We start from the raw sequence: 25,081 nt of genomic DNA on the forward strand, positions 1-25,081 counted from the left end.
GAACGGTTATGTCAGGTTGCTCTAGCTCTACCTCTGGATCTTGATCTTTCTCCTGCTCTTTCTCTTGCTCTTTCTCCTGATCTTTCTCTTGATCTTTCTGTTGCTCCTGCTCTGGATCTTGCGTCTGATCTACCACTTGCTCTGGATCTTGTTCCTGCTCTACCTCTTGCTCTGGATCTTGCTCTCGCTCTGCCTCTGGCAGTGGAGGTGGAGCTGGAGCTGGAACTCGAGCCGAACATGGCAGCAGCTCTTGGGACAGTTGTTCAGCCTGGGCGGAAGCTGGAACTGGAGAGACAACAATTGAAAATATCAATGTGAGTTTCTATGCCTCATCCAATGACACTGTCTTTCTAGAAGCCCAAGTCCAGAGAGCCAGCCTCAGGAAGTCTCCCCACACTGCAGAACACTGTATGATTGTTCTGAGTACTCAGTGCCCCTGTCCCCAGCCTGCTTCTGGAAACTCTGCTCTGTGTGGCCCAGCCCAGGCCCCTCCCCAAACCCGCACAGGCACCCACCCTCTTCCTCCTCACCCTCAGTCTCCGCCTCACTAGGCTCCAGGTGCTCCGGCTTCTCCAGCTGCGCCAGAAGAAGATCAGCCTTACGCTCCACCTCTGAACCTCGCATACTGATATGTACATAGGCCGAAAGAAACTTCAGAGAATGAAATTCAGGAGGCTCGTGGAAATCGGTGGAATAGAATTCCAGCCAGATCTTTAAGACAGAGGACATGGCACTGTGGGAGACAGGTGGGCAACAGCATCAGAGGCCTGGCCTATCCCTCTATGCTGCCCTCCCAAGGCTCCCCTGAGTGAGCTGCAGTCTTGTACCCTCTGCCCGTGCCTGTCCATAGACCAGCCCATCCAATGTCCACCCCCAGTATGGCAGTTCTGGCACAGATGGGCCTGGCAGCCGAGGAGGGGCTGGCAAAAGCCTCCATGGGAGGAGCCTTCAACCACTGATGTGACCACGTTTCCCTTCTTCAGGGAAACCTGACAACCTCCTCTGGCTGTGTCACTGCCCCATCCCTGCTGGAATGACCTGTCCACCTCAGGAGGGTGCTGTCTGCTCTGGGCATTACTCACTGGCACACAGGAGGTGTTCAGCAATATCTGATAAATGAGGAAACAGAGGGAGGCGCTGCTCCCCTGGCCTACCCAGGGCCCTTGGAAAAGCCCAAACTTGAGCTCACACGTGAATGTACTGCCCAACTGTCTGCATGGAAATCTGCATATCCTTTTGCCAGTGACAGCAATCTCTTGGCCCTGACCACACTCTGCACCCTCAGCACCAGCTGAGCATCCCCATGGAGGCTCCAGCCCCGAGTGTGAGCGGGATGCTCTGCACACCTCCTGCTCTGGCTCAGCACGGGCTCTGGGGGTGTGGGCAGGGCTGGGTGGGAGGGCGTGGGGATGGATTCTCTCTGGGCTCACTCTGCTCTCCAGCCTCTCGCACACCCTATGGTGCCTGGGACCACATCCCCAACCGTCTGGACTCCTTTCCCTGCAGGGAAAGCCTTGAGCCCTCAGCCCTGTAGCAGGAATCATAAGATGTGTGAGAGCCAGAGTTCTGCCAGCCCCCCACCCACAGGCCCCCGCAGACCACACGCAGTTGTGTGGAGATGGGAGCCCCTCCTTCTGCACCTAAACCCCACTTACCATTTTAGCTGCTCCAGGGATTCGCCATCCCCGTGACAATCAGTAATCATGTTTCCATACCTAGAAGAGGTCAGGAGTGTGTCAAATCTACCATACGGTGGCACTACCTGCTTCTCATGTCTACTGTGACTGTCTCACCTCTGACTAGAATGGAAGTCCAGGAGGGCAGGGAATGCAGTCTCCTCGGTTCATTGGATCATGGTCAGTGCCCAGAAAGTGACTGCACATAGTGTGGCTTCACGTATGTTTGTTGAAGGAATGAACCCCAACCAACTCCTCCCAAGATATCTGGGTGCACCTGAAGCCGCTCTGCCCGCCTCTGGTCTCCCTGCTTTGAATACACCCAGAAGCCTACAGATAGAATCTCAAATTTCCTGTAAAAATGTGAAAACAGTGAAGCCCAAGTCAACGAGGTCAGTGAGGGGGTGACAGAGACTTCCTCGTGGGGGTGTCAGGAATCCTGAATGAGGACGACCGTGGCCCCTCCAGCAGACCTTCCACAGGGCTGGACTCAGGAGCAGCACTTTCCATGGGGGACCCACTGGAGCTTGTTCCTGTGACCACCCACTGAACACAGGAGGAAACTGAGGCTCAGAGGGGTGTGGTGACAGTCCTAAGACTCACAGCTGGGAGGCGGCCTAGTGACACTGTGTGATCCAGGGCCTGAGTGCTCACCTGAGGAAAAGCAGGTGCAGCACATGCCGGGGACTGGCAAAGTTCCTGTAGGTTGACAGAAACAGGTGGACATAAGATTGGTCACCACCCAAGACAGCAGGCACCAGGTGCTCGACCCGCTTCTTCAGGGTGCGTGCCGGGACAGGCCACACCATGTGGGTGGCATCTGAGCTCAATGAAGATGTGTCTTCACTCTAGGGCAGGACAAGGGAGAGATACACAGTGACAGCACCGTGAACCCCAAGGAGGGCAGGGGCTGGAGGCCAGTCTTAACCCCAGGGAGGACATGAGAAGACAGCCTGAGGGCCCAGGGTTAATGTACAGGGTGGTGGTTGCCACCCCGGCAGTCCCCGTTCACCCTCCAGCCAGACCTGAGGTGTGAACACACCAGGACCAGCAGGTTTATAAACCCCCCACCCTCTGCCCCTGCCCTGGGAGGGTGTCCCATGTCCCCGTTCCCCACACACTCAGGAGGAGGGGCTGCGGTCACCCAGGGAGGCTCATAGTGCTGGCCTGGCCTTGCCCAACCTCCTCTGGGCCACCTGACATTACCTTTGGGGACCTCCTCCCAGACGGCCACAGGGGTCGAGGGCGAGGGCTGAACCAGCGCCGGAAGCATTGGACAAGCCTCTCAGCACAGGGCTTCCTGGGGCTACGGCCCCGGGACCTCGGGATACAGCACAACATCTCACTCTGCCTGTGGCCAAGTGAGCTGGGGAAGGGGCTGGGTATAGAATGTGGGTGCCAGGTTACCGAGTTCCGAGTTCTGTTGGGGTCTGTCGTCAAGGAAGTGAAGTCACTTCCTGATACCTCATTTCCTGAGCCCCTCCTCTGTGTACAAGACTGCAAATGCCCCTCTGGGTACCTGTCTGCTGACCCTCCTTCCCCATGAACTCTCTCTATTGCCCACACTTCCACCAACACTGCCTGACCACACCCCTGTGCAAGGCCTGGGTGCAGCCAGCGTCACAGCTCAGAGGAGATACACGTAGGGTCATCCCCAGCTCCTGCTTCTTATCACTTTATGTGACCCTGGACAAGCCATTGTCACTCTCATGACCTCCCCAGTCTCCCCTTTTGCACAGTGGGGATCTTTCTAGCATCTTCTTCCTAGGGATGGCATCAGGCATGTGTGAGAAAACATCTCTGAAACCTATGGCCGGTGTCACATGCAGCTAATAAACAAGACTAGAGATAAAATCCACGACGGTGTGGAAGGTAGCATGGAATACGACTAACGACAGGTCTGGTTCCTGTCATATAATCTTGAAAATGTCACTTTTGCTCTTGGTCTGTTTTCCCTGTCCGCACCATGCGACAGTTGGAATTTCATGCATTCACATACTGCTTTCCTCCATAAAACCTTACAATGGCTTCGTGTGTATTTAGGTTTGGACTCAAGTGCCACATCTCTGTCTGTGTGGTTGGCGACTCCTCAGGGGCTCCCAGTGGTCCCCACCATCTGCTGCACACATCCTCACGTAATCCCCTGCCCTGCAGTGTGGACTGGACTTAGTGACTCACTTCTAACCAATACAGTATCAAAAGTGAGAAGATGTCACTTTCTAAATGTCATGGTAACATGCCTGTCTCTAGAGTCTTGTGCTCTGTCTCCTCTGTTCTCTCTGTTTGTATCCACCATATGCCAAGCATGGTGCGGAGAGCTGGAGAAAGAGCTGATTCAGCTGCACCCTGGCTTGGGAGATGATCCCAGGATAAGAAAGAGGAGAAGACGTGCTATCGAGTGGCTGACATTCTGAGAGGAAAGGGTAAAGTGCGCGTGCGCAGACGCCGCCGCTCACAGAAGACACGCGATCCTCACCGGACTGTCAGCCGCGTCTCCGCAGCCGCCGGGGCGCGGCGCTCAGAGCCGCCGACGGGAAGCCGCGGTCGCGGGGTGCGCTCTCCGTGGCGCCTCCTGATGGCCCTGCCTGCAGCTGCCGCCCCCAGGCCGCCCGCCCGGGACAGGAGCGCACGACCGGCCGCTCTCCACTCCCTGCTCCCGCCCCTCTGCGGCCCATGAGAGCGGGTTCCAGTGACACGACGGATTCCCACGGGCGCTCCAGGTCGGTGCAACGGGTCCGCGCTGACGAGGCGCCGAGCACAGCCGTGAGAGGGACCCGCCTGGGCTGTCGTCGGCCGACGGTCCTGGCGGTTCCTCGGACCCAGGCTGGCAGGCACAGTCCGCCGCGTGACAGTCCTGACCGCGGAGCCGTGTGCTATGAAAGCCACACGGTCACCACGAGCGACGGTATCTTGTGTACTTTTTCAAAACTGAGTTTTCTATTCTATGCCTTTATTCAACCGTATGAAATATAGAATTAGTAATTTATCAAATTGCGTAAAAAATGTCAATTGTTATTTATATATAAACAAAATTTATAGATTTATTTGGAAGAATTGATATATTTCCCCTACTTATTTTCTCATCTATGAACATGTACATCTCTTCATTGTCTTCAGTTTGTTCGTTTTTTCAATAACATTTTACACTCAGTGTTTAGAAATCATGATTGTAAAAATGCACCCTAATTATTCATGCAAACCTTATGAATGAAAATTTGGGGTGTTTCCAACCCTTAGGAATAGGTATTGTCATATTAACAATCTTGTCGACACCTCACCTTATAATTTTTCAAGGTTACATATGATATAGATTCCTGAATATTGGGTTACAGTGTAAAATAGTAAATATACAAGTATAATTTTGCTAAATTTTGCGAGTTTCTGCTCCTTATGGGCTCTACCATTTGCATTCCACCACAATGTATTATAATACCTGTATCCCCACAGTCTCACTAACAAGTTTGTTATCAAAAAATTAAATTTTGCAAATCTAATAGGTGAAGACTTGTATTTCAATATATTTTAAATGTATAGTTCTCTATGAGGGATTTTAAGCACCTAATTAAGTATTGATGCCAATTTAAATTTCCTTTTGTGTTATTAGGTTGTTCATATATTTTGTTCATTTTTATTTCATTTTGTTGGTCATTTCCATCTCATTTTTTCACACATCATTGTATTAGTGATATTATCCTAGTTTAAGAGGTTTTTTGTTTTTTTGCTTTTTTTTTATGAAACATTATTGATCACCCATTTTAAGTATTATAGCTTGTAATTACTTTTTGTCGTGTCCTTTTGACCTAGTTGGTGGCATTTACCTTTTGTTTGAGTTTGCTTTGCTTTATTAATTGCTGCTATGTCATCCATGTTAACTGCTGCTACATTAGTAGCAGCATATTTTCACCAGTGATTTGAAATGCTATCTTTCTTAAATACTAAATGTCTATAAATCTTGGGTATCTCTTTGAATTCTCCATTCTTTTTCATTAGGTTTTATATTTACTTATAAACAAATTGCATATGGTCTTGATAATGAAGAATTTATAAAAAAAAAAATTTTCGATCTCTGGTTGACTTACCCCTCCCTTTTGATTTGTTTCCTCATTTTTTTCTGATGAACGATTAATGTTTCATCAAAATTTTATAATCATCTTATTTTGTTCTAGGTGAAGAAACAAATGAGACTATTTTTAATGTGATCATGACACACGTATAAAGTAACTTAGGAGAAAATCAAATCCTTAGGATCATGTGGCTTTCTGGCCAAGAAAATATCTCTGACATTTCTCTATCGTTTGTGTATGTATGTTTTAAGAGTGTTCTAATGCTTAAATCACATAGTTAAACAGGCTTTGTCGAGTTCTTGTTAGCTTTATGCCACATATTTTAACAATTTTGTGGCTATTGAAAATGGAATCTTGATTTGTGTAATGTAATCTAGATAGTTATTGTTATTACATAAGACATTTATTAATTTTATATGTGAATTTTTCTAAATCGCAACATGTAAATTTTATTTTAGTAAGTCGTCTTGTTTGTAATAGGTTTTTAATTAATTCTTTTTGATTTTCTAAATTCACAATACATACACATAACACATTTTTCTCCATCTTGGAATATACAAATACGTATGGTCAAATCTTATTTTATCTAGTGTTTTGATATTTATGAGTCTTACATTTTCTCAAAAGTAGTTTTGGCTTCTGTGGAAATTATTATGTGTTTTTCTTTCTTCTAATGCTTAATACTTTTGCAAAATATTGAAGTTAGTAATTCATCTCAAATTTAATTTTGTGAACGGTACCTAGCAAAAGCATAACTGGATTTAATTTCCAAGTAAATAATATTTCAATCCCTGTAATGATGAAGTGCTTTCCCCTAAGTAACCTGAATCCTTTCCACATATACCAGAATCTGTTTCAAAATTCAAACTTTTACTCCACTGAACTATTCGCTTATTCTTTGCCAATCTCATTCACTTTCAAGTATGTTCCTTTGCAATACATTTTATTAGACGGAGCAAATTTCCTCTTTGTTTTTATTATTATTGTTCTTCTTATGTCTTGAACATTTTGGGGGCCATTTTTGCACATAATTTTTTTTCATATTAACTTTGAGGTTATTTGACAAGTCCCCTAAACATCACTCTTTGGAATTTTTCCAGTTTAGATTTATTGAATCTATTGGTTAACATAGGTAGAATACATATATATGTGGCGTAACTTCCTAGCATCACTGCTGCCCGGCACATGGACACACGTGGGCATTTTGGTAGGAGCTGCTGAGTGGCTCCTGCGACAGGGGTATCTATGAACACATCTCCTGGGGCATCTGCTGGGACCTCTTCTTCCTTCATTCTCACAAGAGCTGGTCGTCACCAGACATACAGACCTGCCCATCTGATGGGGCAAATGCTATCTGAATAGTGAGCAAATTTCTGTGCATAATCATTAGGGAGGCCGCGGATGTCTGACATTTACTGGCCATATGAATTGCTTCCCTGTGGAACTGCAGGAATATGTCCTCTGTCCCCATGGATAAATGAGAACTCTCCGTACAACTAGGATGCATACTACCCTTTCTCTGCCCATGAAGAATTTTCCAGTCTGGGGTTTGTCTTTTCACCTTTTGACATTATTCTGGTTTTTGTTTGGACCAGGAAAAGTCAGCATTTTCCTCAGTGGCTTCTGGCTCTCTGGTCATTCAAAAGTAGTTCCTATTTCAAGATTATGGCAATAATAACTATCAGGGCTTTGTGTTTCTACATAGAGTCTTTGGTTTTTCTGTAATTTTCCTCTTACTAAAAACATAAAATGAAAATTAATCAGATCTTTCTCATATTATGCGGCCAGATACAAAAGGCCACATAACATATAACTGTACTGATAGGAACAATCCACGATAGGTAAATTCACACACACAGAAAATGGAGTGGTAGTCAGGGACAGGGAGAGGCGGGATGGGGAGTGACAGCTTAATGGCTACAGAGTTGATGAAGCTGTTCGATCACTAGACGGTGGTAAGGGTTGCACCATATTAAAAATGTACTTAATGCCACTGAATGGTAATTTTGAAAATATTAAAAACACTTTATTTTATACAAGGGATATTATTGAAAATAAAAGATGAAAAAATTGGAGGAGATGCAGGACACAGACAAAAATGAGGAGAAGCACAGCGTCAAGGAAGGGCAAGAACAGATCTGGAGTGGGGACTGGTGAGGGTGTTTGTGGGAGCTCTGGAGCCAGGGCTCCCCTGGGTGCTGGTGTTTCTTCTAATTCTTCGGATGTTTCAGGAACGGTTATGTCAGGTTGCTCTAGCTCTACCTCTGGATCTTGATCTTTCTCCTGCTCTTTCTCTTGCTCTTTCTCCTGATCTTTCTCTTGATCTTTCTGTTGCTCCTGCTCTGGATCTTGCGTCTGATCTACCACTTGCTCTGGATCTTGTTCCTGCTCTACCTCTTGCTCTGGATCTTGCTCTCGCTCTGCCTCTGGCAGTGGAGGTGGAGCTGGAGCTGGAACTCGAGCCGAACATGGCAGCAGCTCTTGGGACAGTTGTTCAGCCTGGGCGGAAGCTGGAACTGGAGAGACAACAATTGAAAATATCAATGTGAGTTTCTATGTCTCATCCAATGACACTGTCTTTCTAGAAGCCCAAGTCCAGAGAGCCAGCCTCAGGAAGTCTCCCCACACTGCAGAACACTGTATGATTGTTCTGAGTACTCAGTGCCCCTGTCCCCAGCCTGCTTCTGGAAACTCTGCTCTGTGTGGCCCAGCCCAGGCCCCTCCCCAAACCCGCACAGGCACCCACCCTCTTCCTCCTCACCCTCAGTCTCCGCCTCACTAGGCTCCAGGTGCTCCGGCTTCTCCAGCTGCGCCAGAAGAAGATCAGCCTTACGCTCCACCTCTGAACCTCGCATACTGATATGTACATAGGCCGAAAGAAACTTCAGAGAATGAAATTCAGGAGGCTCGTGGAAATCGGTGGAATAGAATTCCAGCCAGATCTTTAAGACAGAGGACATGGCACTGTGGGAGACAGGTGGGCAACAGCATCAGAGGCCTGGCCTATCCCTCTATGCTGCCCTCCCAAGGCTCCCCTGAGTGAGCGGCAGTCTTGTACCCTCTGCCCGTGCCTGTCCATAGACCAGCCCATCCAATGTCCACCCCCAGTATGGCAGTTCTGGCACAGATGGGCCTGGCAGCCGAGGAGGGGCTGGCAAAAGCCTCCATGGGAGGAGCCTTCAACCACTGATGTGACCACGTTTCCCTTCTTCAGGGAAACCTGACAACCTCCTCTGGCTGTGTCACTGCCCCATCCCTGCTGGAATGACCTGTCCACCCCAGGAGGGTGCTGTCTGCTCTGGGCATTACTCACTGGCACACAGGAGGTGTTCAGCAATATCTGATAAATGAGGAAACAGAGGGAGGCGCTGCTCCCCTGGCCTACCCAGGGCCCTTGGAAAAGCCCAAACTTGAGCTCACACGTGAATGTACTGCCCAACTGTCTGCATGGAAATGTGCATATCCTTTTGCCAGTGACAGCAATCTCTTGGCCCTGACCACACTCTGCACCCTCAGCACCAGCTGAGCATCCCCATGGAGGCTCCAGCCCCGAGTGTGAGCGGGATGCTCTGCACACCTCCTGCTCTGGCTCAGCACGGGCTCTGGGGGTGTGGGCAGGGCTGGGTGGGAGGGCGTGGGGATGGATTCTCTCTGGGCTCACTCTGCTCTCCAGCCTCTCGCACACCCTATGGTGCCTGGGACCACATCCCCAACCGTCTGGACTCCTTTCCCTGCAGGGAAAGCCTTGAGCCCTCAGCCCTGTAGCAGGAATCATAAGATGTGTGAGAGCCAGAGTTCTGCCAGCCCCCCACCCACAGGCCCCCGCAGACCACACGCAGTTGTGTGGAGATGGGAGCCCCTCCTTCTGCACCTAAACCCCACTTACCATTTTAGCTGCTCCAGGGATTCGCCATCCCCGTGACAATCAGTAATCATGTTTCCATACCTAGAAGAGGTCAGGAGTGTGTCAAATCTACCATACGGTGGCACTACCTGCTTCTCATATCTACTGTGACTGTCTCACCTCTGACTAGAATGGAAGTCCAGGAGGGCAGGGAATGCAGTCTCCTCGGTTCATTGGATCATGGTCAGTGCCCAGAAAGTGACTGCACATAGTGTGGCTTCACGTATGTTTGTTGAAGGAATGAACCCCAACCAACTCCTCCCAAGATATCTGGGTGCACCTGAAGCCGCTCTGCCCGCCTCTGGTCTCCCTGCTTTGAATACACCCAGAAGCCTACAGATAGAATCTCAAATTTCCTGTAAAAATGTGAAAACAGTGAAGCCCAAGTCAACGAGGTCAGTGAGGGGGTGACAGAGACTTCCTCGTGGGGGTGTCAGGAATCCTGAATGAGGACGACCGTGGCCCCTCCAGCAGACCTTCCACAGGGCTGGACTCAGGAGCAGCACTTTCCATGGGGGACCCACTGGAGCTTGTTCCTGTGACCACCCACTGAACACAGGAGGAAACTGAGGCTCAGAGGGGTGTGGTGACAGTCCTAAGACTCACAGCTGGGAGGCGGCCTAGTGACACTGTGTGATCCAGGGCCTGAGTGCTCACCTGAGGAAAAGCAGGTGCAGCACATGCCGGGGACTGGCAAAGTTCCTGTAGGTTGACAGAAACAGGTGGACATAAGATTGGTCACCACCCAAGACAGCAGGCACCAGGTGCTCGACCCGCTTCTTCAGGGTGGGTGCCGGGACAGGCCACACCATGTGGGTGGCATCTGAGCTCAATGAAGATGTGTCTTCACTCTAGGACAGGACAGGGGAGAGATACACAGTGACAGCACCGTGAACCCCAAGGAGGGCAGGGGCTGGAGGCCAGTCTTAACCCCAGGGAGGACATGAGAAGACAGCCTGAGGGCCCAGGGTTAATGTACAGGGTGGTGGTTGCCACCCCGGCAGTCCCCGTTCACCCTCCAGCCAGACCTGAGGTGTGAACACACCAGGACCAGCAGGTTTATAAACCCCCCACCCTCTGCCCCTGCCCTGGGAGGGTGTCCCATGTCCCCGTTCCCCACACACTCAGGAGGAGGGGCTGCGGTCACCCAGGGAGGCTCATAGTGCTGGCCTGGCCTTGCCCAACCTCCTCTGGGCCACCTGACATTACCTTTGGGGACCTCCTCCCAGACGGCCACAGGGGTCGAGGGCGAGGGCTGAACCAGCGCCGGAAGCATTGGACAAGCCTCTCAGCACAGGGCTTCCTGGGGCTACGGCCCCGGGACCTCGGGATACAGCACAACATCTCACTCTGCCTGTGGCCAAGTGAGCTGGGGAAGGGGCTGGGTATAGAATGTGGGTGCCAGGTTACCGAGTTCCGAGTTCTGTTGGGGTCTGTCGTCAAGGAAGTGAAGTCACTTCCTGATACCTCATTTCCTGAGCCCCTCCTCTGTGTACAAGACTGCAAATGCCCCTCTGGGTACCTGTCTGCTGACCCTCCTTCCCCATGAACTCTCTCTATTGCCCACACTTCCACCAACACTGCCTGACCACACCCCTGTGCAAGGCCTGGGTGCAGCCAGCGTCACAGCTCAGAGGAGATACACGTAGGGTCATCCCCAGCTCCTGCTTCTTATCACTTTATGTGACCCTGGACAAGCCATTGTCACTCTCATGACCTCCCCAGTCTCCCCTTTTGCACAGTGGGGATCTTTCTAGCATCTTCTTCCTAGGGATGGCATCAGGCATGTGTGAGAAAACATCTCTGAAACCTATGGCCGGTGTCACATGCAGCTAATAAACAAGACTAGAGATAAAATCCACGACGGTGTGGAAGGTAGCATGGAATACGACTAACGACAGGTCTGGTTCCTGTCATATAATCTTGAAAATGTCACTTTTGCTCTTGGTCTGTTTTCCCTGTCCGCACCATGCGACAGTTGGAATTTCATGCATTCACATACTGCTTTCCTCCATAAAACCTTACAATGGCTTCGTGTGTATTTAGGTTTGGACTCAAGTGCCACATCTCTGTCTGTGTGGTTGGCGACTCCTCAGGGGCTCCCAGTGGTCCCCACCATCTGCTGCACACATCCTCACGTAATCCCCTGCCCTGCAGTGTGGACTGGACTTAGTGACTCACTTCTAACCAATACAGTATCAAAAGTGAGAAGATGTCACTTTCTAAATGTCATGGTAACATGCCTGTCTCTAGAGTCTTGTGCTCTGTCTCCTCTGTTCTCTCTGTTTGTATCCACCATATGCCAAGCATGGTGCGGAGAGCTGGAGAAAGAGCTGATTCAGCTGCACCCTGGCTTGGGAGATGATCCCAGGATAAGAAAGAGGAGAAGACGTGCTATCGAGTGGCTGACATTCTAAGAGAGGAAAGGGTAAAGTGCGCGTGCGCAGACGCCGCCGCTCACAGAAGACACGCGATCCTCACCGGACTGTCAGCCGCGTCTCCGCAGCCGCCGGGGCGCGGCGCTCAGAGCCGCCGACGGGAAGCCGCGGTCGCGGGGTGCGCTCTCCGTGGCGCCTCCTGATGGCCCTGCCTGCAGCTGCCGCCCCCAGGCCGCCCGCCCGGGACAGGAGCGCACGACCGGCCGCTCTCCACTCCCTGCTCCCGCCCCTCTGCGGCCCATGAGAGCGGGTTCCAGTGACACAACGGATTCCCACGGGCGCTCCAGGTCGGTGCAACGGGTCCGCGCTGACGAGGCGCCGAGCACAGCCGTGAGAGGGACCCGCCTGGGCTGTCGTCGGCCGACGGTCCTGGCGGTTCCTCGGACCCAGGCTGGCAGGCACAGTCCGCCGCGTGACAGTCCTGACCGCGGAGCCGTGTGCTATGAAAGCCACACGGTCACCACGAGCGACGGTATCTTGTGTACTTTTTCAAAACTGAGTTTTCTATTCTATGCCTTTATTCAACCGTATGAAATATAGAATTAGTAATTTATCAAATTGCGTAAAAAATGTCAATTGTTATTTATATATAAACAAAATTTATAGATTTATTTGGAAGAATTGATATATTTCCCCTACTTATTTTCTCATCTATGAACATGTACATCTCTTCATTGTCTTCAGTGTGTTCGTTTTTTCAATAACATTTTACACTCAGTGTTTAGAAATCATGATTGTAAAAATGCACCCTAATTATTCATGCAAACCTTATGAATGAAAATTTGGGGTGTTTCCAACCCTTAGGAATAGGTATTGTCATATTAACAATCTTGTCGACACCTCACCTTATAATTTTTCAAGGTTACATATGATATAGATTCCTGAATATTGGGTTACAGTGTAAAATAGTAAATATACAAGTATAATTTTGCTAAATTTTGCGAGTTTCTGCTCCTTATGGGCTCTACCATTTGCATTCCACCACAATGTATTATAATACCTGTATCCCCACAGTCTCACTAACAAGTTTGTTATCAAAAAATTAAATTTTGCAAATCTAATAGGTGAAGACTTGTATTTCATTATATTTTAAATGTATAGTTCTCTATGAGGGATTTTAAGCACCTAATTAAGTATTGATGCCAATTTAAATTTCCTTTTGTGTTATTAGGTTGTTCATATATTTTGTTCATTTTTATTTCATTTTGTTGGTCATTTCCATCTCATTTTTTCACACATCATTGTATTAGTGATATTATCCTAGTTTAAGAGGTTTTTTGTTTTTTTGCTTTTTTTTAATTGAAACATTATTGATCACCCATTTTAAGTATTATAGCTTGTAATTACTTTTTGTCGTGTCCTTTTGACCTAGTTGGTGGCATTTACCTTTTGTTTGAGTTTGCTTTGCTTTATTAATTGCTGCTATGTCATCCATGTTAACTGCTGCTACATTAGTAGCAGCATATTTTCACCAGTGATTTGAAATGCTATCTTTCTTAAATACTAAATGTCTATAAATCTTGGGTATCTCTTTGAATTCTCCATTCTTTTTCATTAGGTTTTATATTTACTTATAAACAAATTGCATATGGTCTTGATAATGAAGAATTTATAAAAAAAAAAATTTTCGATCTCTGGTTGACTTACCCCTCCCTTTTGATTTGTTTCCTCATTTTTTTCTGATGAACGATTAATGTTTCATCAAAATTTTATAATCATCTTATTTTGTTCTAGGTGAAGAAACAAATGAGACTATTTTTAATGTGATCATGACACACGTATAAAGTAACTTAGGAGAAAATCAAATCCTTAGGATCATGTGGCTTTCTGGCCAAGAAAATATCTCTGACATTTCTCTATCGTTTGTGTATGTATGTTTTAAGAGTGTTCTAATGCTTAAATCACATAGTTAAACAGGCTTTGTCGAGTTCTTGTTAGCTTTATGCCACATATTTTAACAATTTTGTGGCTATTGAAAATGGAATCTTGATTTGTGTAATGTAATCTAGATAGTTATTGTTATTACATAAGACATTTATTAATTTTATATGTGAATTTTTCTAAATCGCAACATGTAAATTTTATTTTAGTAAGTCGTCTTGTTTGTAATAGGTTTTTAATTAATTCTTTTTGATTTTCTAAATTCACAATACATACACATAACACATTTTTCTCCATCTTGGAATATACAAATACGTATGGTCAAATCTTATTTTATCTAGTGTTTTGATATTTATGAGTCTTACATTTTCTCAAAAGTAGTTTTGGCTTCTGTGGAAATTATTATGTGTTTTTCTTTCTTCTAATGCTTAATACTTTTGCAAAATATTGAAGTTAGTAATTCATCTCAAATTTAATTTTGTGAACGGTACCTAGCAAAAGCATAACTGGATTTAATTTCCAAGTAAATAATATTTCAATCCCTGTAATGATGAAGTGCTTTCCCCTAAGTAACCTGAATCCTTTCCACATATACCAGAATCTGTTTCAAAATTCAAACTTTTACTCCACTGAACTATTCGCTTATTCTTTGCCAATCTCATTCACTTTCAAGTATGTTCCTTTGCAATACATTTTATTAGACGGAGCAAATTTCCTCTTTGTTTTTATTATTATTGTTCTTCTTATGTCTTGAACATTTTGGGGGCCATTTTTGCACATAATTTTTTTTCATATTAACTTTGAGGTTATTTGACAAGTCCCCTAAACATCACTCTTTGGAATTTTTCCAGTTTAGATTTATTGAATCTATTGGTTAACATAGGTAGAATACATATATATGTGGCGTAACTTCCTAGCATCACTGCTGCCCGGCACATGGACACACGTGGGCATTTTGGTAGGAGCTGCTGAGTGGCTCCTGCGACAGGGGTATCTATGAACACATCTCCTGGGGCATCTGCTGGGACCTCTTCTTCCTTCATTCTCACAAGAGCTGGTCGTCACCAGACATACAGACCTGCCCATCTGATGGGGCAAATGCTATCTGAATAGTGAGCAAATTTCTGTGCATAATCATTAGGGAGGCCGCGGATGTCTGACATTTACTGGCCATATGAATTGCTTCCCTGTGGAACTGCAGGAATATGTCCTCTGTCCCCATGGATAAATGAGAACTCTCCGTACAACTAGGATGCATACTACCCTTTCTCTGCCCATGAAGAATTTTCCAGTCTGGGGTTTGTCTTTTCACCTTTTGACATTATTCTGGTTTTTGTTTGGACCAGGAAAAGTCAGCATTTTCCTCAGTGGCTTCTGGCTCTCTGGTCATTCAAAAGTAGTTCCTATTTCAAGATTATGGCAATAATAACTATCAGGGCTTTGTGTTTCTACATAGAGTCTTTGGTTTTTCTGTAATTTTCCTCTTACTAAAAACATAAAATGAAAATTAATCAGATCTTTCTCATATTATGCGGCCAGATACAAAAGGCCACATAACATATAACTGTACTGATAGGAACAATCCACGATAGGTAAATTCACACACACAGAAAATGGAGTGGTAGTCAGGGACAGGGAGAGGCGGGATGGGGAGTGACAGCTTAATGGCTACAGAGTTGATGAAGCTGTTCGATCACTAGACGGTGGTAAGGGTTGCACCATATTAAAAATGTACTTAATGCCACTGAATGGTAATTTTGAAAATATTAAAAACACTTTATTTTATACAAGGGATATTATTGAAAATAAAAGATGAAAAAAATTGAGGAGATGCAGGACACAGACAAAAATGAGGAGAAGCACAGCGTCAAGGAAGGGCAAGAACAGATCTGGAGTGGGGACTGGTGAGGGTGTTTGTGGGAGCTCTGGAGCCAGGGCTCCCCTGGGTGCTGGTGTTTCTTCTAATTCTTCGGATGTTTCAGGAACGGTTATGTCAGGTTGCTCTAGCTCTACCTCTGGATCTTGATCTTTCTCCTGCTCTTTCTCTTGCTCTTTCTCCTGATCTTTCTCTTGATCTTTCTGTTGCTCCTGCTCTGGATCTTGCGTCTGATCTACCACTTGCTCTGGATCTTGTTCCTGCTCTACCTCTTGCTCTGGATCTTGCTCTCGCTCTGCCTCTGGCAGTGGAGGTGGAGCTGGAGCTGGAACTCGAGCCGAACATGGCAGCAGCTCTTGGGACAGTTGTTCAGCCTGGGCGGAAGCTGGAACTGGAGAGACAACAATTGAAAATATCAATGTGAGTTTCTATGTCTCATCCAATGACACTGTCTTTCTAGAAGCCCAAGTCCAGAGAGCCAGCCTCAGGAAGTCTCCCCACACTGCAGAACACTGTATGATTGTTCTGAGTACTCAGTGCCCCTGTCCCCAGCCTGCTTCTGGAAACTCTGCTCTGTGTGGCCCAGCCCAGGCCCCTCCCCAAACCCGCACAGGCACCCACCCTCTTCCTCCTCACCCTCAGTCTCCGCCTCACTAGGCTCCAGGTGCTCCGGCTTCTCCAGCTGCGCCAGAAGAAGATCAGCCTTACGCTCCACCTCTGAACCTCGCATACTGATATGTACATAGGCCGAAAGAAACTTCAGAGAATGAAATTCAGGAGGCTCGTGGAAATCGGTGGAATAGAATTCCAGCCAGATCTTTAAGACAGAGGACATGGCACTGTGGGAGACAGGTGGGCAACAGCATCAGAGGCCCGGCCTATCCCTCTATGCTGCCCTCCCAAGGCTCCCCTGAGTGAGCTGCAGTCTTGTACCCTCTGCCCGTGCCTGTCCATAGACCAGCCCATCCAATGTCCACCCCCAGTATGGCAGTTCTGGCACAGATGGGCCTGGCAGCCGAGGAGGGGCTGGCAAAAGCCTCCATGGGAGGAGCCTTCAACCACTGATGTGACCACGTTTCCCTTCTTCAGGGAAACCTGACAACCTCCTCTGGCTGTGTCACTGCCCCATCCCTGCTGGAATGACCTGTCCACCTCAGGAGGGTGCTGTCTGCTCTGGGCATTACTCACTGGCACACAGGAGGTGTTCAGCAATATCTGATAAATGAGGAAACAGAGGGAGGCGCTGCTCCCCTGGCCTACCCAGGGCCCTTGGAAAAGCCCAAACTTGAGCTCACACGTGAATGTACTGCCCAAGTGTCTGCATGGAAATCTGCATATCCTTTTGCCAGTGACAGCAATCTCTTGGCCCTGACCACACTCTGCACCCTCAGCACCAGCTGAGCATCCCCATGGAGGCTCCAGCCCCGAGTGTGAGCGGGATGCTCTGCACACCTCCTGCTCTGGCTCAGCACGGGCTCTGGGGGTGTGGGCAGGGCTGGGTGGGAGGGCGTGGGGATGGATTCTCTCTGGGCTCACTCTGCTCTCCAGCCTCTCGCACACCCTATGGTGCCTGGGACCACATCCCCAGCCGTCTTGACTCCTTTCCCTGCAGGGAAAGCCTTGAGCCCTCAGCCCTGTAGCAGGAATCATAAGATGTGTGAGAGCCAGAGTTCTGCCAGCCCCCCACCCACAGGCCCCCGCAGACCACACGCAGTTGTGTGGAGATGGGAGCCCCTCCTTCTGCACCTAAACCCCACTTACCATTTTAGCTGCTCCAGGGATTCGCCATCCCCGTGACAATCAGTAATCATGTTTCCATACCTAGAGGAGGTCAGGAGTGTGTCAAATCTACCATACGGTGGCACTACCTGCTTCTCATGTCTACTGTGACTGTCTCACCTCTGACTAGAATGGAAGTCCAGGAGGGCAGGGAATGCAGTCTCCTCGGTTCATTGGATCACGGTCAGTGCCCAGAAAGTGACTGCACATAGTGTGGCTTCACGTATGTTTGTTGAAGGAATGAACCCCAACCAACTCCTCCCAAGATATCTGGGTGCACCTGAAGCCGCTCTGCCCGCCTCTGGTCTCCCTGCTTTGAATACACCCAGAAGCCTACAGATAGAATCTCAAATTTCCTGTAAAAATGTGAAAACAGTGAAGCCCAAGTCAACGAGGTCAGTGAGGGGGTGACAGAGACTTCCTCGTGGGGGTGTCAGGAATCCTGAATGAGGACGACCGTGGCCCCTCCAGCAGACCTTCCACAGGGCTGGACTCAGGAGCAGCACTTTCCATGGGGGACCCACTGGAGCTTGTTCCTGTGACCACCCACTGAACACAGGAGGAAACTGAGGCTCAGAGGGGTGTGGTGACAGTCCTAAGACTCACAGCTGGGAGGCGGCCTAGTGACACTGTGTGATCCAGGGCCTGAGTGCTCACCTGAGGAAAAGCAGGTGCAGCACATGCCGGGGACTGGCAAAGTTCCTGTAGGTTGACAGAAACAGGTGGACATAAGATTGGTCACCACCCAAGACAGCAGGCACCAGGTGCTCGACCCGCTTCTTCAGGGTGCGTGCCGGGACAGGCCACACCATGTGGGTGGCATCTGAGCTCAATGAAGATGTGTCTTCACTCTAGGACAGGACAGGGGAGAGATACACAGTGACAGCACCGTGAACCCCAAGGAGGGCAGGGGCTGGAGGCCAGTCTTAACCCCAGGGAGGACATGAGAAGACAGCCTGAGGGCCCAGGGTTAATGTACAGGGTGGTGGTTGCCACCCCGGCAGTCCCCGTTCACCCTCCAGCCAGACCTGAGGTGTGAACACACCAGGACCAGCAGGTTTATAAACCCCCCACCCTCTGCCCCTGCCCTGGGAGGGTGTCCCATGTCCCCGTTCCCCACACACTCAGGAGGAGGGGCTGCGGTCACCCAGGGAGGCTCATAGTGCTGGCCTGGCCTTGCCCAACCTCCTCTGGGCCACCTGACATTACCTTTGGGGACCTCCTCCCAGACGGCCACAGGGGTCGAGGGCGAGGGCTGAACCAGCGCCGGAAGCATTGGACAAGCCTCTCAGCACAGGGCTTCCTGGGGCTACGGCCCCGGGACCTCGGGATACAGCACAACATCTCACTCTGCCTGTGGCCAAGTGAGCTGGGGAAGGGGCTGGGTATAGAATGTGGGTGCCAGGTTACCGAGTTCCGAGTTCTGTTGGGGTCTGTCGTCAAGGAAGTGAAGTCACTTCCTGATACCTCATTTCCTGAGCCCCTCCTCTGTGTACAAGACTGCAAATGCCCCTCTGGGTACCTGTCTGCTGACCCTCCTTCCCCATGAACTCTCTCTATTGCCCACACTTCCACCAACACTGCCTGACCACACCCCTGTGCAAGGCCTGGGTGCAGCCAGCGTCACAGCTCAGAGGAGATACACGTAGGGTCATCCCCAGCTCCTGCTTCTTATCACTTTATGTGACCCTGGACAAGCCATTGTCACTCTCATGACCTCCCCAGTCTCCCCTTTTGCACAGTGGGGATCTTTCTAGCATCTTCTTCCTAGGGATGGCATCAGGCATGTGTGAGAAAACATCTCTGAAACCTATGGCCGGTGTCACATGCAGCTAATAAACAAGACTAGAGATAAAATCCACGACGGTGTGGAAGGTAGCATGGAATACGACTAACGACAGGTCTGGTTCCTGTCATATAATCTTGAAAATGTCACTTTTGCTCTTGGTCTGTTTTCCCTGTCCGCACCATGCGACAGTTGGAATTTCATGCATTCACATACTGCTTTCCTCCATAAAACCTTACAATGGCTTCGTGTGTATTTAGGTTTGGACTCAAGTGCCACATCTCTGTCTGTGTGGTTGGCGACTCCTCAGGGGCTCCCAGTGGTCCCCACCATCTGCTGCACACATCCTCACGTAATCCCCTGCCCTGCAGTGTGGACTGGACTTAGTGACTCACTTCTAACCAATACAGTATCAAAAGTGAGAAGATGTCACTTTCTAAATGTCATGGTAACATGCCTGTCTCTAGAGTCTTGTGCTCTGTCTCCTCTGTTCTCTCTGTTTGTATCCACCATATGCCAAGCATGGTGCGGAGAGCTGGAGAAAGAGCTGATTCAGCTGCACCCTGGCTTGGGAGATGATCCCAGGATAAGAAAGAGGAGAAGACGTGCTATCGAGTGGCTGACATTCTAAGAGAGGAAAGGGTAAAGTGCGCGTGCGCAGACGCCGCCGCTCACAGAAGACACGCGATCCTCACCGGACTGTCAGCCTCGTCCCCGCAGCCGCCGGGGCGCGGCGCTCAGAGCCGCCGACGGGAAGCCGCGGTCGCGGGGTGCGCTCTCCGTGGCGCCTCCTGGTGGCCCTGCCTGCAGCTGCCGCCCCCAGGCCGCCCGCCCGGGACAGGAGCGCACGACCGGCCGCTCTCCACTCCCTGCTCCCGCCCCTCTGCGGCCCATGAGAGCGGGTTCCAGTGACACGACGGATTCCCACGGGCGCTCCAGGTCGGTGCAACGGGTCCGCGCTGACGAGGCGCCGAGCACAGCCGTGAGAGGGACCCGCCTGGGCTGTCGTCGGCCGACGGTCCTGGCGGTTCCTCGGCCCCAGGCTGGCAGGCACAGTCCGCCTCGTGACAGTCCTGACCGCGGAGCCGTGTGCTATGAAAGCCACACGGTCACCACGAGCGACGGTATCTTGTGTACTTTTTCAAAACTGAGTTTTCTATTCTATGCCTTTATTCAACCGTATGAAATATAGAATTAGTAATTTATCAAATTGCGTAAAAAATGTCAATTGTTATTTATATATAAACAAAATTTATAGATTTATTTGGAAGAATTGATATATTTCCCCTACTTATTTTCTCATCTATGAACATGTACATCTCTTCATTGTCTTCAGTGTGTTCGTTTTTTCAATAACATTTTACACTCAGTGTTTAGAAATCATGATTGTAAAAATGCACCCTAATTATTCATGCTAACCTTATGAATGAAAATTTGGGGTGTTTCCAACCCTTAGGAATAGGTATTGTCATATTAACAATCTTGTCGACACCTCACCTTATAATTTTTCAAGGTTACATATGATATAGATTCTTGAATATTGGGTTACAGTGTAGAATAGTAAATATACAAGTATAATTTTGCTAAATTTTGCGAGTTTCTGCTCCTTATGGGCTCTACCATTTGCATTCCACCACAATGTATTATAATACCTGTATCCCCACAGTCTCACTAACAAGTTTGTTATCAAAAAATTAAATTTTGCAAATCTAATAGGTGAAGACTTGTATTTCAATATATTTTAAATGCATAGTTCTCTATGAGGGATTTTAAGCACCTAATTAAGTATTGATGCCAATTTAAATTTCCTTTTGTGTTATTAGGTTGTTCATATATTTTGTTCATTTTTATTTCATTTTGTTGGTCATTTCCATCTCATTTTTTCACACATCATTGTATTAGTGATATTATCCTAGTTTAAGAGGTTTTTTGTTTTTTTGCTTTTTTTTAATTGAAACATTATTGATCACCCATTTTAAGTATTATAGCTTGTAATTACTTTTTGTCGTGTCCTTTTGACCTAGTTGGTGGCATTTACCTTTTGTTTGAGTTTGCTTTGCTTTATTAATTGCTGCTATGTCATCCATGTTAACTGCTGCTACATTAGTAGCAGCATATTTTCACCAGTGATTTGAAATGCTATCTTTCTTAAATACTAAATGTCTATAAATCTTGGGTATCTCTTTGAATTCTCCATTCTTTTTCATTAGGTTTTATATTTACTTATAAACAAATTGCATATGGTCTTGATAATGAAGAATTTATAAAAAAAAAAATTTTCGATCTCTGGTTGACTTACCCCTCCCTTTTGATTTGTTTCCTCATTTTTTTCTGATGAACGATTAATGTTTCATCAAAATTTTATAATCATCTTATTTTGTTCTAGGTGAAGAAACAAATGAGACTATTTTTAATGTGATCATGACACACGTATAAAGTAACTTAGGAGAAAATCAAATCCTTAGGATCATGTGGCTTTCTGGCCAAGAAAATATCTCTGACATTTCTCTATCGTTTGTGTATGTATGTTTTAAGAGTGTTCTAATGCTTAAATCACATAGTTAAACAGGCTTTGTCGAGTTCTTGTTAGCTTTATGCCACATATTTTAACAATTTTGTGGCTATTGAGAATGGAATCTTGATTTGTGTAATGTAATCTAGATAGTTATTGTTATTACATAAGACATTTATTAATTTTATATGTGAATTTTTCTAAATCGCAACATGTAAATTTTATTTTAGTAAGTCGTCTTGTTTGTAATAGGTTTTTAATTAATTCTTTTTGATTTTCTAAATTCACAATACATACACATAACACATTTTTCTCCATCTTGGAATATACAAATACGTATGGTCAAATCTTATTTTATCTAGTGTTTTGATATTTATGAGTCTTACATTTTCTCAAAAGTAGTTTTGGCTTCTGTGGAAATTATTATGTGTTTTTCTTTCTTCTAATGCTTAATACTTTTGCAAAATATTGAAGTTAGTAATTCATTTCAAATTTAATTTTGTGAACGGTACCTAGCAAAAGCATAACTGGATTTAATTTCCAAGTAAATAATATTTCAATCCCTGTAATGATGAAGTGCTTTCCCCTAAGTACTCTGAATCCTTTCCACATATACCAGAATCTGTTTCAAAATTCAAACTTTTACTCCACTGAACTATTCGCTTATTCTTTGCCAATCTCATTCACTTTCAAGTATGTTCCTTTGCAATACATTTTATTAGACGGAGCAAATTTCCTCTTTGTTTTTATTATTATTGTTCTTCTTATGTCTTGAACATTTTGGGGGCCATTTTTGCACATGATTTTTTTTCATATTAACTTTGAGGTTATTTGACAAGTCCCCTAAACATCACTCTTTGGAATTTTTCAAGTTTAGGTTTATTGAATCTATTGGTTAACATAGGTAGAATACATATATATATGGCGTAACTTCCTAGCTTCACTGCTGCCCGGCACATGGACACACGTGGGCATTTTGGTAGGAGCTGCTGAGTGGCTCCTGCGACAGGGGTATCTATGAACACATCTCCTGGGGCATCTGCTGGGACCTCTTCTTCCTTCATTCTCACAAGAGCTGGTCGTCACCAGACATACAGACCTGCCCATCTGATGGGGCAAATGCTATCTGAATAGTGAGCAAATTTCTGTGCATAATCATTAGGGAGGCCGCGGATGTCTGACATTTACTGGCCATATGAATTGCTTCCCTGTGGAACTGCAGGAATATGTCCTTTGTCCCTATGGATAAATGAGAACTCTCCGTACAACTAGGATGCATACTACCCTTTCTCTGCCCATGAAGAATTTTCCAGTCTGGGGTTTGTCTTTTCACCTTTTGACATTATTCTGGTTTTTGTTTGGACCAGGAAAAGTCAGCATTTTCCTCAGTGGCTTCTGGCTCTCTGGTCATTCAAAAGTAGTTCCTATTTCAAGATTATGGCAATAATAACTATCAGGGCTTTGTGTTTCTACATAGAGTCTTTGGTTTTTCTGTAATTTTCCTCTTACTAAAAACATAAACAGAAAATTAATCAGATCTTTCTCATATTATGCGGCCAGATACAAAAGGCCACATAACATATAACGGTACTCATAGGAACAATCCACGATAGGTAAATTCACACACACAGAAAATGGAGTGGTAGTCAGGGACAGGGAGAGGCGGGATGGGGAGTGACAGCTTAATGGCTACAGAGTTGATGAAGCTGTTCGATCACTAGACGGTGGTAAGGGTTGCACCATATTAAAAATGTACTTAATGCCACTGAATGGTAATTTTGAAAATATTAAAAACACTTTATTTTATACAAGGGATATTATTGAAAATAAAAGATGAAAAAATTGGAGGAGATGCAGGACACAGACAAAAATGAGGAGAAGCACAGCGTCAAGGAAGGGCAAGAACAGATCTGGAGTGGGGACTGGTGAGGGTGTTTGTGGGAGCTCTGGAGCCAGGGCTCCCCTGGGTGCTGGTGTTTCTTCTAATTCTTCTGATGTTTCAGGAACGGTTATGTCAGGTTGCTCTAGCTCTACCTCTGGATCTTGATCTTTCTCCTGCTCTTTCTCTTGCTCTTTCTCCTGATCTTTCTCTTGATCTTTCTGTTGCTCCTGCTCTGGATCTTGCGTCTGATCTACCACTTGCTCTGGATCTTGTTCCTGCTCTACCTCTTGCTCTGGATCTTGCTCTCGCTCTGCCTCTGGCAGTGGAGGTGGAGCTGGAGCTGGAACTCGAGCCGAACATGGCAGCAGCTCTTGGGACAGTTGTTCAGCCTGGGCGGAAGCTGGAACTGGAGAGACAACAATTGAAAATATCAATGTGAGTTTCTATGTCTCATCCAATGACACTGTCTTTCTAGAAGCCCAAGTCCAGAGAGCCAGCCTCAGGAAGTCTCCCCACACTGCAGAACACTGTATGATTGTTCTGAGTACTCAGTGCCCCTGTCCCCAGCCTGCTTCTGGAAACTCTGCTCTGTGTGGCCCAGCCCAGGCCCCTGCCCAAACCCGCACAGGCACCCACCCTCTTCCTCCTCACCCTCAGTCTCCGCCTCACTAGGCTCCAGGTGCTCCGGCTTCTCCAGCTGCGCCAGAAGAAGATCAGCCTTACGCTCCACCTCTGAACCTCGCATACTGATATGTACATAGGCCGAAAGAAACTTCAGAGAATGAAATTCAGGAGGCTCGTGGAAATCGGTGGAATAGAATTCCAGCCAGATCTTTAAGACAGAGGACATGGCACTGTGGGAGACAGGTGGGCAACAGCATCAGAGGCCCGGCCTATCCCTCTATGCTGCCCTCCCAAGGCTCCCCTGAGTGAGCTGCAGTCTTGTACCCTCTGCCCGTGCCTGTCCATAGACCAGCCCATCCAATGTCCACCCCCAGTATGGCAGTTCTGGCACAGATGGGCCTGGCAGCCGAGGAGGGGCTGGCAAAAGCCTCCATGGGAGGAGCCTTCAACCACTGATGTGACCACGTTTCCCTTCTTCAGGGAAACCTGACAACCTCCTCTGGCTGTGTCACTGCCCCATCCCTGCTGGAATGACCTGTCCACCCCAGGAGGGTGCTGTCTGCTCTGGGCATTACTCACTGGCACACAGGAGGTGTTCAGCCATATCTGATAAATGAGGAAACAGAGGGAGGCGCTGCTCCCCTGGCCTACCCAGGGCC

This window comes from Cynocephalus volans, chromosome 5 (assembly GCF_027409185.1).
Source record: "Cynocephalus volans isolate mCynVol1 chromosome 5, mCynVol1.pri, whole genome shotgun sequence".
Lineage (NCBI taxonomy): Eukaryota > Metazoa > Chordata > Mammalia > Dermoptera > Cynocephalidae > Cynocephalus > Cynocephalus volans.